This window comes from Monodelphis domestica, chromosome 3, assembly GCF_027887165.1.
Source record: "Monodelphis domestica isolate mMonDom1 chromosome 3, mMonDom1.pri, whole genome shotgun sequence".
In the NCBI taxonomy this organism is placed as follows: domain Eukaryota; kingdom Metazoa; phylum Chordata; class Mammalia; order Didelphimorphia; family Didelphidae; genus Monodelphis; species Monodelphis domestica.
In genome coordinates, this window is record NC_077229.1 from 372,161,020 (window position 1) to 372,175,457 (window position 14,438).

Here is a 14,438-nt window from a genome sequence, read left to right on the forward strand (position 1 = left end):
CTACTCCTTGAAGCCCTTTGTTTTAGCAGCAGCCCTGTCTGAGTCCTGGTCATAATTCATTTAACCTGGAGCTAATACCAAGGACAACAGCCACTACTTTCCCTCGTTTTCTTCTTATTGTTGTTATTATATTTGAACTAAAGGTCCTATCAGGTCATAGCTTAGGGACAGCCTGAGAATAATTTATATGTAGAGTCTGCGCCCAAAACTGTAGGCATCCTCTTGCAGGGTGGGGCTGAAGGGCAACATAGCCTACCGGTACAGCATGGCAAGAGGGTGATTCTGTTGCCCTTAAAGATGAAAAAGGGGATAAAATGAAGCTGGACAACTTCGTAGCTTCCACTCATCCTCCTGCCAGTCCTGTAATCGCTAGCAAATTTCATTAATATTTCTTCTTAATCTTCATTTATGGTTTGAGGTAAGTATAGAGGTTTGGGAGTAGTTGTCTTGAATTAAGAACCTCAGAAGAGAATCAGAGCAGAAAGAAAAGGGGGTAGGAAGGAAGAGGGCGTAAAAAAGATTAAAAGGAATATTAGACATAGGAAAAGAAATTTAAAGGAGGGTGAAGAAGAGGAAAGAGGAGGAAAAGGAAGGAGGAAAGGGGTAACAGAGGAGGGAAGTGGAGAATAGGAGGGTTGGGAGAGAAGCAAATGAGCAGGGTGGGGACAGAAAGCATTTGCTGCTTTTTTTCAGGCAAGTGCTTCTTCTGGGGACTGTGGCAGAACATATCCTTCTCCACTCCCCCTTGAGAGAGGGTCAAAGGCATATCTACCCAATAGACCCTAGTCTGACTTTGGTTACAAAACTGGAACGTAGCCCAGGATTGGTCTGAGTCAGACAAATGAGGTTTGAGGAATCCAAGGGTCCTCTATTCATCCCCTTCATGGTAAGGTTGGACAAGACCTAGTCTAGGGGTTTATACAGGGGCTATGCAATGATGCAGAAAAGGGAAGGAACCAACAGGGAGGAGCTGGGGCAGACAGCTCAGGTTGCTTCCTTTTCAGGATCAATCAGGTTGGTCTGTGAAGAATGGGAACATAAGCAGACAATGAGCAGTGGTTTTCCCTTTCATGTTTACCACTGCAACCAGTGTAGTGCACCCATTGGATAACACCTTGATTTCTGTAGTTCAGCTGGACTTCAAACACCTTTAAGTATCACATCTTCAGGTGCAAACAATATTTCAAAGTTCATGGAAAAGGAAGGCCAAGCCCATTTCTTCTTGCCATTGGTTGGTAACAGCTGGGATTCCTTCATTCCTGCCATGTGCTTGATCTTCCATGTGACTATTCTCACTGACTTTGTCCTTGGCTTTTCCCTTCCTGCAGATCACTGGAGACCCACTTGTGTTCAGCCATGTTGGGATCTGGACCTCAATTCTCCTAGCCGGAAGTTTGACTTAGTAACCCTCCAGATTGCTCTGTGGGGATCTCTCCCAAAATGGAACCATTCATGATGGTTCAGGACCTCATAAGCTCACAATATGTCTGGAGGAATGAAATTGTTGCTCCATTCCAAGTCAAACCTGGTGAGCCATACAAACTGGTGGACATGAATGGTGATGGACTGTTTCCCACTGTAAAGATAATTTTAGGATTGTGACTTAAAGATCTAGAGTTAATTGGTCGCTGGGGAAAATCCCAAATAAAATAATTTTAAAAATTAAGACCTAAAAATAGACTAAGCTTAAAGTTCTAGCTTCACTATGAGTTGAGAACTAAGTACCTTCACTGTTCAATCAGGAGATTACAACTTTATCTTCCCCTAAAGTACATCCAAGTAGGGTGGAGTAATTTTAAAGTTCACACCACTCTTGCCTATGTCATCAGCAGTGCTCTTGACCTCCTTCTCAAACACAATCTGATCTTCCATCCCAAACTTGCACCCTGGCAAACCACTCACTCACTCAGAGAGCTCTTTATCACAACTCGGGCAGACACACAGGCACTCAGCATGTGCCCTTGAAGAGATTGAGGAGGTTGACCCTCTCATGCACATACAATAAGAGCTCATTTGGATGATATTTGATGCCCTATATGACGCCAACCAATTTTCCCTGTGAGCTGGCTGGTGATCTGAAACTTCTCCTCTGTCTGCCTCTTAATGTGATGAATGTTTTCAGAACTCCCATCTCCAAGTTCAGTGTGAAGACAGAAGGCATCTTATAGCATTCCACCTGATGTCATCTCAGTAGACCAGGGAGATGAGTGTCCTCCTTTTTTGTGGAAGATGAAGAGCCCTCCAATCATGGTGGTGGTTCAGTCTCCTCTGCCCTTGGCTTGGAGAACAGACCAGTAGGCTCAGGCTCTGCCACTCCTATGGAAAGGGGGAGAGACTAAGAAAGGGGAGAGACAGGGACAGAAACAGAGACTGAAAGAGAGGGAGGCAGAGAAAGAAATATCTCTCACTATATGGAGAGATGTGGATCCATATAAATAGAGATATATAGCTACAGAGAAGGAAGCAGCCATTTCCTTCTGTCCTTCTTAGTCCCTTTTCATATTTTCTCTTGGACCTGGGAAATGTTTATTGAAATTAATTTAAAAAAACAATTTTTAACATTCTCTTTTAAAATTTTAAGTTCTCTATTCTCTCCTTCCTTCATAACCATTCCTCACCCCTCCCTGAGACAGAAAGCAAGAGAAATAAATATAATGCATTTTGTGCCCTCATTCACACTGTCAATTCTTCCTCTGAAAGCAGACAGCATTTGCCAACACGAGTCTCTGGAATTGTTTTGGATCACTATATTGCTGAGAATAATTAAGTCGTTAACAATTTATCAAAAAATATTGCTGTTTACTATATGCAATGTTTTGCTGGTTCTGTTTATTTCACTTTGTATCAATTTATTTCAGTCTTTCCAACTTTTCCTGAAATAATCCTGCTCAATATTTCTTAAAGCACACTAGGATTCCATTATAATAATCCTATTTTACAACGTATTTAGCCATTCCCCAATTGATAGACACCCTGTCAATTTCCAATTCTTTGCTACCACAAAAAGAGCTGCAATACATATTTTGTACAAATAAGAGCATTACCCTTTTTTATGTCTTTGGGATATAGATCTTGTTGAAGTATCAATGGATCAAAGAATATGCACAGTTTTAAAGCCTTTTGGGCAGTTGAAAATTGTTTTCCAGAATGCTGAATCAGATCACAGATCCACCAACAAAACATTAGTGTCCCAGTTTTTCAACATCCTCTCCAACACTTATCATTTACCTTTTCTCTCAAATTGGTCAATCTGATAGGTGTGAGGTAGTACCTCAGAGTTGTTTTAATTTGCATTTCTCTAATGGAGAATGATTTGGGGAATTTTTTTTCATGTGACTATAGACAGCTTTGATTTTTGCATTTGAAAACTGCCCCTTCATATCCTTTTATCAATTTGAGTTAGAAAAATGGGACCTTTATTAGAGATACTCACTGTTTAAAAAAAACACACACAAAAAAGCTGTTTTCTCCTCTACTAATCTTGTTTGCTTTGGTTTTGTCTGTAAATAACCTTTTTAATTTAATAGAATTAAAATTATCCATTTTGCATCAGATAATATTACCTATCTCTTGTTTGATCATAAATTCTTCCCTTATCCATTTGTTTATATCTGACTTTATTCGTATGAAAAGTATTTTGTAATTGAGTTCACAAAGTTCCTACATTTGTCTTGGCAGGTAAACTGCCAAGTATTTTCCATTATCTAACATTAATTTAAATAGAATTCCTTTTTCTATCTCTTACTACTAGGCTTTGTTAGTAACATATAGAAATGCCGATGTTTTTTTAGGTGGGGTTATTTTATATACTGCAATTTTTTGTTACTGTTCTTAATTATTTCAACTAATTTTTAAACGGATTCTCTAGAATTAAGTATACAATAATATCATTTGCAATAAGGGATGCCTTCTTTCTTCATTGCCTATTTTTAATTCCTTCCATTTCTTTTTGTTTCTTTTATTACAATAGCTAGCTCTTCTAATACAATATTTTAAAAAGTGATTATAATGGGCATCCTTGTTTCATTCCTGATCTTATTAGAAAGGCTTTCAGTTTGTCTGCAATACAGATAAAGTTTGCTGGTGGTTTTAGATAGATACTATTTATTGTTTTATTCCCATTTGTTTTTAGTAAGAATGGTATTAGTTGAATGCTTTTCCTGCATTTATTGAGATAATCATGTGACTTCTATTGGTTTTGTTATTGATATGGTCAATTATGCTGATAGTTTTCCCAATATTGAATCATCCAGGCACTATTGCTATAAATCCCACCTAGTCATCGTAAATGATTCTTGTGATATATCACTGTAATCATCTCTAGTTTTTTCTTTAAATTTTTGGCATCTATATTCATTTGAGAAATTGGTTTATAATTTTCTTTCTCTGTTTTTGCTCTTTCTCGTTTAGTTTGAACATCATATTTGTTTCATAAAAGGAATTTTCTAGGACTCCTTTTATGATTTATATAGTATTGGGATTAATTGTTCTTTAAATGTTTGACAATTCACATGTGAATTGATCTGGACCTGAGATTTTTTTCTTGGAATGTTTATTGATGGCTTGAAATTTCTTTTTCTAAGAAGTATTCTATTTCCTCTTCTTCTAGACTGTGCTGTTTCTATTTTTATATCCATTCATCCATTTCATTCAGATTATCAAATTTATTGGCATATAATTGAGTAAAATAATTACTAATAATAGTTTCAATTTACTCTTCATTGTTGGTGGTCACCTTTTTCATTTTTAATACTTGTAATTTGTTTTTCTTCTTATCTTTTTTATTTCAATTAACCAATTATTTAGCTAATTTTTGGTTGTTTTTTATGAAACCAACTTTTACTTTTATTTATTAGTTCAATAGTTTTCTTACTTTCAGTATTATTATTCTCACCTTTGATTTTCAAAATTTCCAATATTGGTGTTTAATTAGGGATTTTTATTTCTTTTTCTAACATTTTTTAAATTACAAGCCTGATTCTTGGTCTGTTCTTACCCTACTTCATTACTGTTTGTTATCACTGAAGTGGTGAATAGTAGGTGTTGATAAAAATGTTTTGATACCAAGGATAAATAAGATAGATCTTATTCCTATTGTTTTTGTAAATGATACATAACTTTATTGACACATTCAAAATGGATTCTAATGAAAGAAAAGTTGTTTTAGGGGTTGTTTTTAGTTGCTTAAATTTGAAAATCTCATTTGAGTAATTGTCATCTTTCATCACATTCTATTAGTTAGTCATGGAGAAGATCTGTAGAGATCCAAGAATGCCATCCTCATTTGGAAAGTGAAGATTGAAGAAAGGATAAAGAGGCTCCTGAAAAACGGCATTTGAATAACTCTAGATTAGTCTTTGGTCTGTAGCATTGTAAATTGCTACATGCCCTCTTTCATAATCAAGGAAAATGCCCATCATATGAATACACTGCTTTATCTGAGTATAATATGATGGACTGAGATAAAAATAATTTCCCACTTTGAAGCTTATTACAGAATAAACATCCCCAGATAACCTAAAGACATTGCCCTTCCTTCTGATTGATTCTTTACAGCTGCCCACTTCCTACTCTGTTTTACCCCCCATGTCTACTTCCCAGTAGTGTTTCCCTGAGGTGAAGCTCTGGGTAGCCAAGACAGAAAAATCAAAGTTAGATCTTTTTGGGTTGTCAGGCACATCCTCTGGGATATAAGCATATGTGACACTCTTCAAATCATCAGACAGAATTAGATATAGACTGGCAGTTTCTGGATCCTGGGTTATATCTCCTATAGAAAAAAAGAAAAGAGATCAACCACCTTGGGTTCCAGAGGCTAGAGGTTAAGAACAAAGAAAAAATTTCCTTAACCTGAGAGAACTTCACAGTATGAGACTCTAGGTATACCCACTGGAATTTTACAGTAACTCTTTAGATTTCTGTCCTACTTCAGTCACTCACTTAGTCTTAGTGACTTGGTTTTTTAGGACCTCAATTTTATTAATAATAAGAATGATGGGGCTGAACTGAATGGTCTTAGAGATTCTGCCAGTATTAGCTTTATGTTAGACCCTATGTTTTAAAGCTTTCACTGAAGATTTAGCAACACTGGCCCCACCATGAATTATGGTCAACCAGTAATCCATTATGGAAAGATATAGAGAAATAGCCACAGAAATAGTATATATTTGAAAAAAAAAAAGAAAAGCTCTACCACTGGCATGACACTTTTTTCAGTACATATTTTAAAAATCAGGCATGCTAAATATTCAATCTTTGGAAAAATCTGTTTTTTTATTGATATCTGCTTTTGATTTACTCTTTTCTTCCAAAGAATGATGTCCTCAGAGTTTGTAATCTCTCAGAGGCAACTTGAGACATACATAGTTCCATAATAAATAGTGCCAAAACAGAGCATGTTGCAAATAATATGAAAACTCCTGGGAATTCTGAAGGGTCAATTGAAGTCTCAATTGTTGACTTATGTCAGTATTTCTGTCATGCCAGGGATAATGCACTTGGTTCATTTGAGTGAAGCAATCATTGGGTCTTGAAGGAGTCCTTGTTTCTACAAATAGGACACAAAAAGTTACACAGTTTGTACAGAGATCTAAAGGAGGTATTTTGATCAAAAATCTAGTAGGCTCTTGTTCTTTGGATCCCAATTGCTACCTTTATCCAGGCCAACTCTTTTACGAACTGTGTTGACTGACATATTGTCATAAAATGGAAACTTAACTATCCAATGTACCCTTTGCATTCTAGAGGAAGGAAAAAAATTATAATTATTCATCTACTCTTTTTTTGTAAGTTCCCATGACATTGTCATTTTCAGAGAGCACATAATATTCCCCGCAGTCCTTTCTCTCCCTGTCAACTATTTTCTAGGGAAAGTAGAATTATTAAAATAAATAATTAAATTAATTGTAGATTTGCTAAGCACCAACCCCTGAACATTTTTTCATTGACTTCATGTCATCTGGCCCCCTTTTGAAAATGAGGGAATCATTCTATTGAATAGAGAGTCACACTTCCCCAATTCCTCTCCTCCACAGAAAATTCATCGGACAGTCCATCTAGTAATTTTTGTAGAATAAGAGAACTGCAGACAGAAAGTTGGAAAAAGATTTGGGGTCTAAGAGGCTATAACTCCTTTGCTAAAGTGGGTATGAGTAAATAATATGGGTTCTGATATTAAATAGACATTGTCACATCTTCCACAGATGAAAACGGAATGGAACTGTAAACCTTAAAATTTCTTAGACTTATGAATGTTGGAAATTTCCCCATTGGGAAATTTCATACTTGAAAAATTTCCTACTGATAGTAAGAACTCTATTGGAATGTGAAACTCCTTGGCATGGGAGGATCCTTCTCCTCCCTACATAAGACTACTTTAGGACAGAAACATTTTGCTAAACAATGGAAAGGGCTTTGACCTATGCTTAAGCATAGAACAGGAAGTTCTTTGAGTCATGATTGATTTTAGAATTGATACAATAGAGATACTTGGAATGACAGAACCAGGTCTTGGAACTTACAATCTCCACCCTACTCAGAGTAACAGGATTTAGGAAGGGCTGCAGCAAAGATCAAGATTTAATTATTTGAGAATATGACCTTCAGAACCTAGAAATTTAAACAAAGATTGAATTATTGTTAGTATGACTCTATACTTATCCAACTAGTTCAAAGTCCAAAGAATCAAAAAAGTCATCAACCCTTGCTCATCCCATACTAATTAGATGTTAATTGTATTGGTTGTTTACTGTGGGGGACTGGGGGTGACAGAATTTAGAGTTAGTAGGGACCTCAAACCTCCACTTTGAAGTTTTCCTGTAGTCAGGAAATCACCACCTTTTCAGGGAGATGAATCATTTTGGACAACATCTCTGTAGAGTGAGAGCATCACTGGGTAGATATGGGATTTGGGATCATGAAGATCTGAGCTCAAAATACTGTCTCTGACACCAAATATCTAAATGACTCCAAGCAAGCTTCTCAATTTCTCAGAAGCCCAATGTTCTCCTCTTGGAATAGGGATAATAACTCTGTTATCAAACTCAAAGGATTATTGTGATTCAAAATTCAGATAATGGATGTGGATCATTTTGGATTTTTAAAGCAGAAAATAAATTTGAATAACTATTATTGTTATTATTCAATGTAGGGGCCAATGACCTAGTTCTCTCTGTGGAACAAATCTAATCCCCCAAGGGGCTAGCTGATCCAGTACTTGAATAGATATATCATTCAGCCACACCTCCCCCAATCCAATTCCCTTGTCTTGTTCTAACCATTCTTAATTTTTTATCATAGGCATTCATCAGAATCAAATCAATGTAAGGCTTCTCAAAATTGTCTTCTGCTGCTGACACCACCATTTTCAGATTGTGGATATGTTGTCTCAGTCTGGCCTTGCTCTTTTCAAATTTTGCCAAGTTGTCTCTTACTTCCTGATCCAGACTTTGTTTTTCTTCCTTCACCAAGAATTGATGCTTCTTTTCAAAATCAAGCAGAACTAACTCTTTCATAGCATGGCCCTCTAACTGTCACCAGAGATTAGGAAAAAGGAAAGAATTGAAGAGTCAATAGCTTTCATGGTCAGGACCAAACATTTTTATTAGCTACTAATTCCTATTGCCCATCTGAGAAGAATCATGGGCTATGATTCCAGATAGAGCTTTTCTATCTGCCTTCCCCAGACTTTGCATATTCAAGCTCACAGCAAGGTATGTTGTCTCTTAAAGGTTCTTGTGATAAGGAGTAGTCATGATAGAAAGGAGAAAGAAAGCTTTCTTTTAAACACAGAATCCTCAAATGTATACCATAGATAGTTTCTCTCCAAAACTGTGCAAAGCTTATCAGAAAGCTAATTATTCATATACATATTTTAGCAGATTTTGTTAAAAGAAAGTTTTTCTATGTGTTAGTCATTAAAATATGTCTATAACAGTAACAATACATTTTCTCTCCCACATTCCAATTTGATTTCAAGTTCATCCTTTTTTATCTCTTAAAGTACTTTCTATAATCTGGACCACCTTCTGCAAGAGAAACCCAGTCTTAATTAAACATTTATTTTAAATCAATGTAGTCCCCAATGTTTTAGAAAGATCTCAAACTTTCTGAAACCATGGCACTAACCATCCCCCAATCAAGGAATGAAGGATCTCAACTCTGCCTCAGGGAGTTTCTCTCTTTCTTCAACATATAACTTAAGATCAAAATTCTTCTTCAGAGATTTTGTGCAACTCTGCCTCCCTTAAATCCAATTCTGTAATGTCACTGGTCCTGTCCAAATGGAAGGAAGAGGAAGAGAAAGAGGAAGAAGAACAACACCTTCAAATCTCAACATCACTGGTCTTTAACTTCCAAATTAACTTGTCTTTATTATCCTTTTTTCTATATTTATTTATATTCTTATAGTCTTTATGATTAAGTGAAGGGCTTCTTGGATGGAAGGATTGTTTCCATTCTTTGACCTTTTTTTCCAAGGGACTAGCAAAGTACCTGGCACATAGTAAACCCTTTATAAAAGCTTAATTAATTGAGTGTTTTTCTTCTTTTTCTATTTCCTCAGAATATAATATTATTCTTTGCTATAAGGAACCATGGCCTTCTCCTGGAGAGTGAGGACATTCAAATATGACAAGTGAAACTTCTGAACCACCTGGAGCACAACTGTTGAAATTTATATTACAACCCTATTTTCCTGGTTCATTCTTTGAGAATCTCAGCTCAACATATTGTGCTATTACACCAGATTAAAGCCAAGGCTTTCTCATAAAAAATATAAGTGCATTTCATAGATTTAATTGAAACAAATTTAATTGGTTGAATCTATGCAATGATTCTGAAACTCTCCTTAGCCATTACAAGAACCTCCTACAAATCATTTTTGGAAGTACCCACCTTGAGCATCATTTGCAGATTGAGGATCTTTTGAGATGATCTGGCCTTGCTCTTCTCAGTTGCCAAGACTTCTATTGCTTCTTTGTCCATTTCTTGCAAGCATAGCTGCCCTTCCTCCAACAAGAACTGGTGCATTTTCTCATATCCAAATATAAACACCTCTTTGAGACCCTGTCCCTGGAACTGTCACCAAGAAATTGAAATAAAAGAAGGGAAGAAAAGTCAATGAGTGTCATTGTCAGGGACAACATTTTGTCAAGGAAGATCCTCCCCTCTCCCTCCTGAGTAGCTGTTCATCAAACATTCCTCACATACCACAATTGTGCCAGGTTTTGTGTTGGTCAATAAAGGAAAAGGTTTGGGCTTCTTGGGGAGAGAACCAAAAAGAATCGGGTGAAGCCAGAAGAGAATAAAGAAGGAAGAAGTCAAGAAGCAGGCAGCTGAGAGGGAAAGAGGAAGAGACATGCAGGTTAGGTACCACATGGTCAGGTTACTTAGAGGAATAATCTGCCCTTTCCAATAAACTTTGTAAAATATATATCTGGGTAGAAATATTATTTCCAATTCTTACAACATCAAACATTTGTACTAGTGTTTACTTCCTTTTGTCAGCCTGAGCAGATAGATACATGGGCTGTGTTTAGAGACAGCTTTACTATAGGTCTTCCTCAAATTTTTCACTTGCAATCACTCTTTTCCTAAGGAATAGTTGATGATACAAAGACCAGAGGGAGTGTTTTGTATAAAAGAATAAATGATGACTCCTCAAATCTACACTAGAGATTTATTCCCCCCCAAAACTATCTAAATCCCAGTAGAAAAAAAATTTTTTTTCTTATATATATGATTATAGATTATATTTTTTGAAACTTTGGGATCCATATTGTGAGAGAAAAATACCCTACCCCCTTACTAGAGGACTAGATTTTAATGTTAGAAGTAGTATTGAGTTAATTACATGATTTAAGTAGGCCTTTTGTGATCACTTTAGTATAAGTTTTAAACTGCTTGAATATAGTTAATCATTGTTAGCATAGGCCTCAGTTTTAGCCTTAGTCTCAAGATTGCTATATCATGCACCCTCAGAAATCATGGTCTTGAATTTGTGACTGGGTCGTCATTAGCATAAAGGCTTTTTGCCTCTGTTAGAAGCCTAGTGACACCCTTTCATCTTTGTATACACCCCTTATATATCATCAGGCTTTTGCCTCCTCCTTACCCTAGTCATCTCAGTATCCATCAGCCTTGACATCATCAGGCTTAGAAAGTAGGGTTCAGGATTCCCCACCCCACCCCTTATCTATCAAGTGACTTCTACCAATGAGAAGTATTTCCTGATTACTGCAACCAATCCACATCTCTCTGTTTTTATCACTGTCCTGAATTATTTTTGTACTGGTATATAAGTTGTGATATTCTTTGGGGTATATAGGAAGGTCTCTCACAGCGACTGGGGTCTTTTGGTCTTGACCAGAAGTCTGACTTTATTGTGGGGCTGACCATCTCCCAATAAACCTATTTCTTTATAGCTTGGAGACTTTGTTCATCATTTGCATTCCTGTGGCTAGAAATTACACAACAAATAACTCATGAATAACAGTGTCAAGATCTTTCATCTTTAATATGAATTTATCCCTTTGTAGAAATTGACTTCTTCTGCCCTTTTCATTAGTTACCATTCCATACAACTCCAAGAGACAGGGTGTCTTACACATTCATCCCTAAGAAAAGCCAGCCACTTACATTGCAGAGTGCCTCTCTCACTTTCTCACAATTCAGGATATTTTTTTAATACTTCTTTCTCCTTAAAATAGTTAACATCTCCTGGAGCTTCTCCTATAATAAAAAAACAAATCTTAGTCGAATCTCTATTTTAAACCAAGAAAGTTCCCAACTGACCATGAAGAAATTTGAATATGCAGAGACATTATATCTTCTAGGATTGAAAGCAAACAAATGATCTTACCATGTACCAAGCAACAATCTTTCCCAAAAGAAGGACTTTATGGTCCTTGTGTTCTGCAGCTAAAAAGCAAGACCCACACAAGGGTTGAAGTGAGGTAAACCTCTTTTTCCCTGGGGAAAGTAGAAATCAGAAATGAGCTGTCCTGTGAAGGTCAGTCAGCTCAGAACCAAAACAACATAACAGTCAGGATCCATGAGAAAATAACTTCCTCAATACAGACAGCCTAGGATAAGCTATACAATGGAATGTCCTGTACCCCAGGCCACTGACAAATAATAGCTTCTAGATGATAAGGTTTGCTTTCTCCTTCAAGGTTATGTATCATTAATTATTTGCTTTGTATCTTGAACCCTATAAAAACTACATTAAAATTACAGTCCAGTGCAGTTTTCATTATGAAAGTTTACCCTAGCCAGCAATAAATAAATATTGGTTCCATTAATTGAACTTCTGGGTGTCCAGACTCACTTTTTGAATTGCACCACATCAGATGGAGGTCCCCAGCGAGATCTCAAGGCCCAGGACCAGTAGGTAAGTACTTCATAGAAGACTGCTGTGAAAGAGCATATGTATGTGTGTGTGCTTGAGTGGGGGAGAGATCTCTGGTCTCACGGTTTACAGCTGGGCCAGAGCCTGTGAAGGAGTCTTGAACCCTTATCCCCTTTGGGGGTATTTCTCAATCTGGACTTGGAGGATATGCAATCCCCATATCCCATAAGGGATTGGGACAGAAATCTGAGGAAGTGAGTAATGCCTTCTCCAGAGTCCACCCCTGGTTCTGGTATTTGAGATCCTAGATAAATTTTGATAAGTATTAGAACCATCTGTTCTGGTAATCTGTTCTGCTCTAGAGTATGATCTGGTTTTGCCTTAAGGTTCTGTTACCCTGAGTTCTGGTTTTGCTCTAAGAGTACTCTGAAAGTTCTGTTTTGTTTCATAGGTTTTGTTACCCAAGAGTTCTGGTTTCTCTCTCAGAGCTCCGAAGGTTCTGTACTGATATTGCTCTAAGAGATCTGTTTATCTCCAAAGTTCTATTCTGTTCTGTAAATCTGGATCCAGTAAAGGCTGGTGGTTCTCTGGACATGGCATTAAGCCCATAGACTGGTTCCAAGTTGAGACGTCTCTTGGAACTTCAGATCACTGTCAGGCTCCAGTGTATGAGTGTGAAATTAAATGTGTGTCTTGTGGATTTCTGTTGGGTCTTTGTCTTTGTGTGGTTTGCTATAATGGGTCAGTCCTCATCAGACTCTCAGACCTCATTAACATGCATTCTTAAGAACTTTCAGCTGTTTAAAAAGGCAGCAGCTGATTATGGAATTCAAGTTTCCCTTGGTATGCTCTGCACTTTATGTGAGTTGGAATCATCCACATATGGGGTTGAATGGCACCCAGAGGGGACTACAGATCTCTGTGGCCTACCCAGTCCAGAGAAAGGTGTATGGGACAACAGGCCACCTTGATCAGATCCTCTACATTGATATTTGGATTGATTTTCTTACTGACACCCCAAAGAAATTGAAAAGTTGCCTTTTGGGACCAAATTACTTTGTTAAAATGGAGGCTGCTCTGCTAGCCACCTCACTCTCCAAGGAGAAAAGAGCAAACCTCTCTCAAGGAGATAAGAGCAGAACTCCCTGAGGAGAAAAAAAGCAAGCCTCCTCCTATGCTCCAAGAAGACCCTGAAGAGCCACCCCATTATGTCAATAGGAAACCCATACCCCCAACACCCTCTCCACCTTTCCCCACACACTTTCCACCCTCTTCCTCTCCTTCTCCAGACCCTCTGTCTTCACCACCGGTGCCCCCATCAAGCCCTCTGTACCCCACCTCTCCCAACAGAGGCCCCTCCCACAACTAGACCATCTCAGACCCAGCAGGGCACCCCTTATCATCATACTGTAAAGACAGGGATTCTTCTTGTTGTATTAATAAAGGTTTCCCTCACTGGTTGAGGTGTTGTACTGGTGAGAAAAGGGGAGGACTGTGTGAGCAGGTAGAGTAGATGAGATGAAGCCTATGAGAGAGGAAATGGCAGCACCTCTCTCCCACCCTGAAGGGAGTAAGATCAGGGAGTTGAAGTAAAATCTATGAGAGAGGGAAAGGCAATTCCTCTCTCTCATTCTCAAGTGATCACTAGTAGTCTGTATCTCTTGAATCCCTTTTTGTTTTGGTGGCTGAGGGGATGAAATGTCAGTTTCCTCAGTCAGCATCTCTAGAGGAAGGTTTCTATATTTCCTTCCCCTTATTGTGAACCTTAAAAATTCTCAAACCCTACTTCATAAGGTTTGGTTAAGACCATTCCCCATTTGGGTACTTGACCAGGAATGTGGTAACTCTACTCCACCCCTACTTAAGCATACTTTAGGGGAAGATAAAGTTGTAAACTCTTTGCTGAACAATGAAAAGTACTTAAACCCCTACTTATAATAAGGCAAAAAACTCTTAAGCTGTGCCTATTTTTAGATCTAATACAAAAGGGTGCTAAGTACCTATAAAGGTCAGGCAACTTGTGAATTTAGAAGAAGCAAAGAGGTGAGAAACTTACTCAGAGGTTTTCTGGTGTGAACTTAATCAAAAT

The 14,438-nt window shown here is 37.5% G+C and overlaps 1 pseudogene; it reads right to left on the reverse strand.

The window, feature by feature from the left end:
* Window positions 1-1,010: 1,010 nt before the first annotated feature.
* LOC103099357 (AP-2 complex subunit mu-like) lies at window positions 1,011-13,668 on the reverse strand (annotated as a pseudogene).
* Window positions 13,669-14,438: the final 770 nt, after the last annotated feature.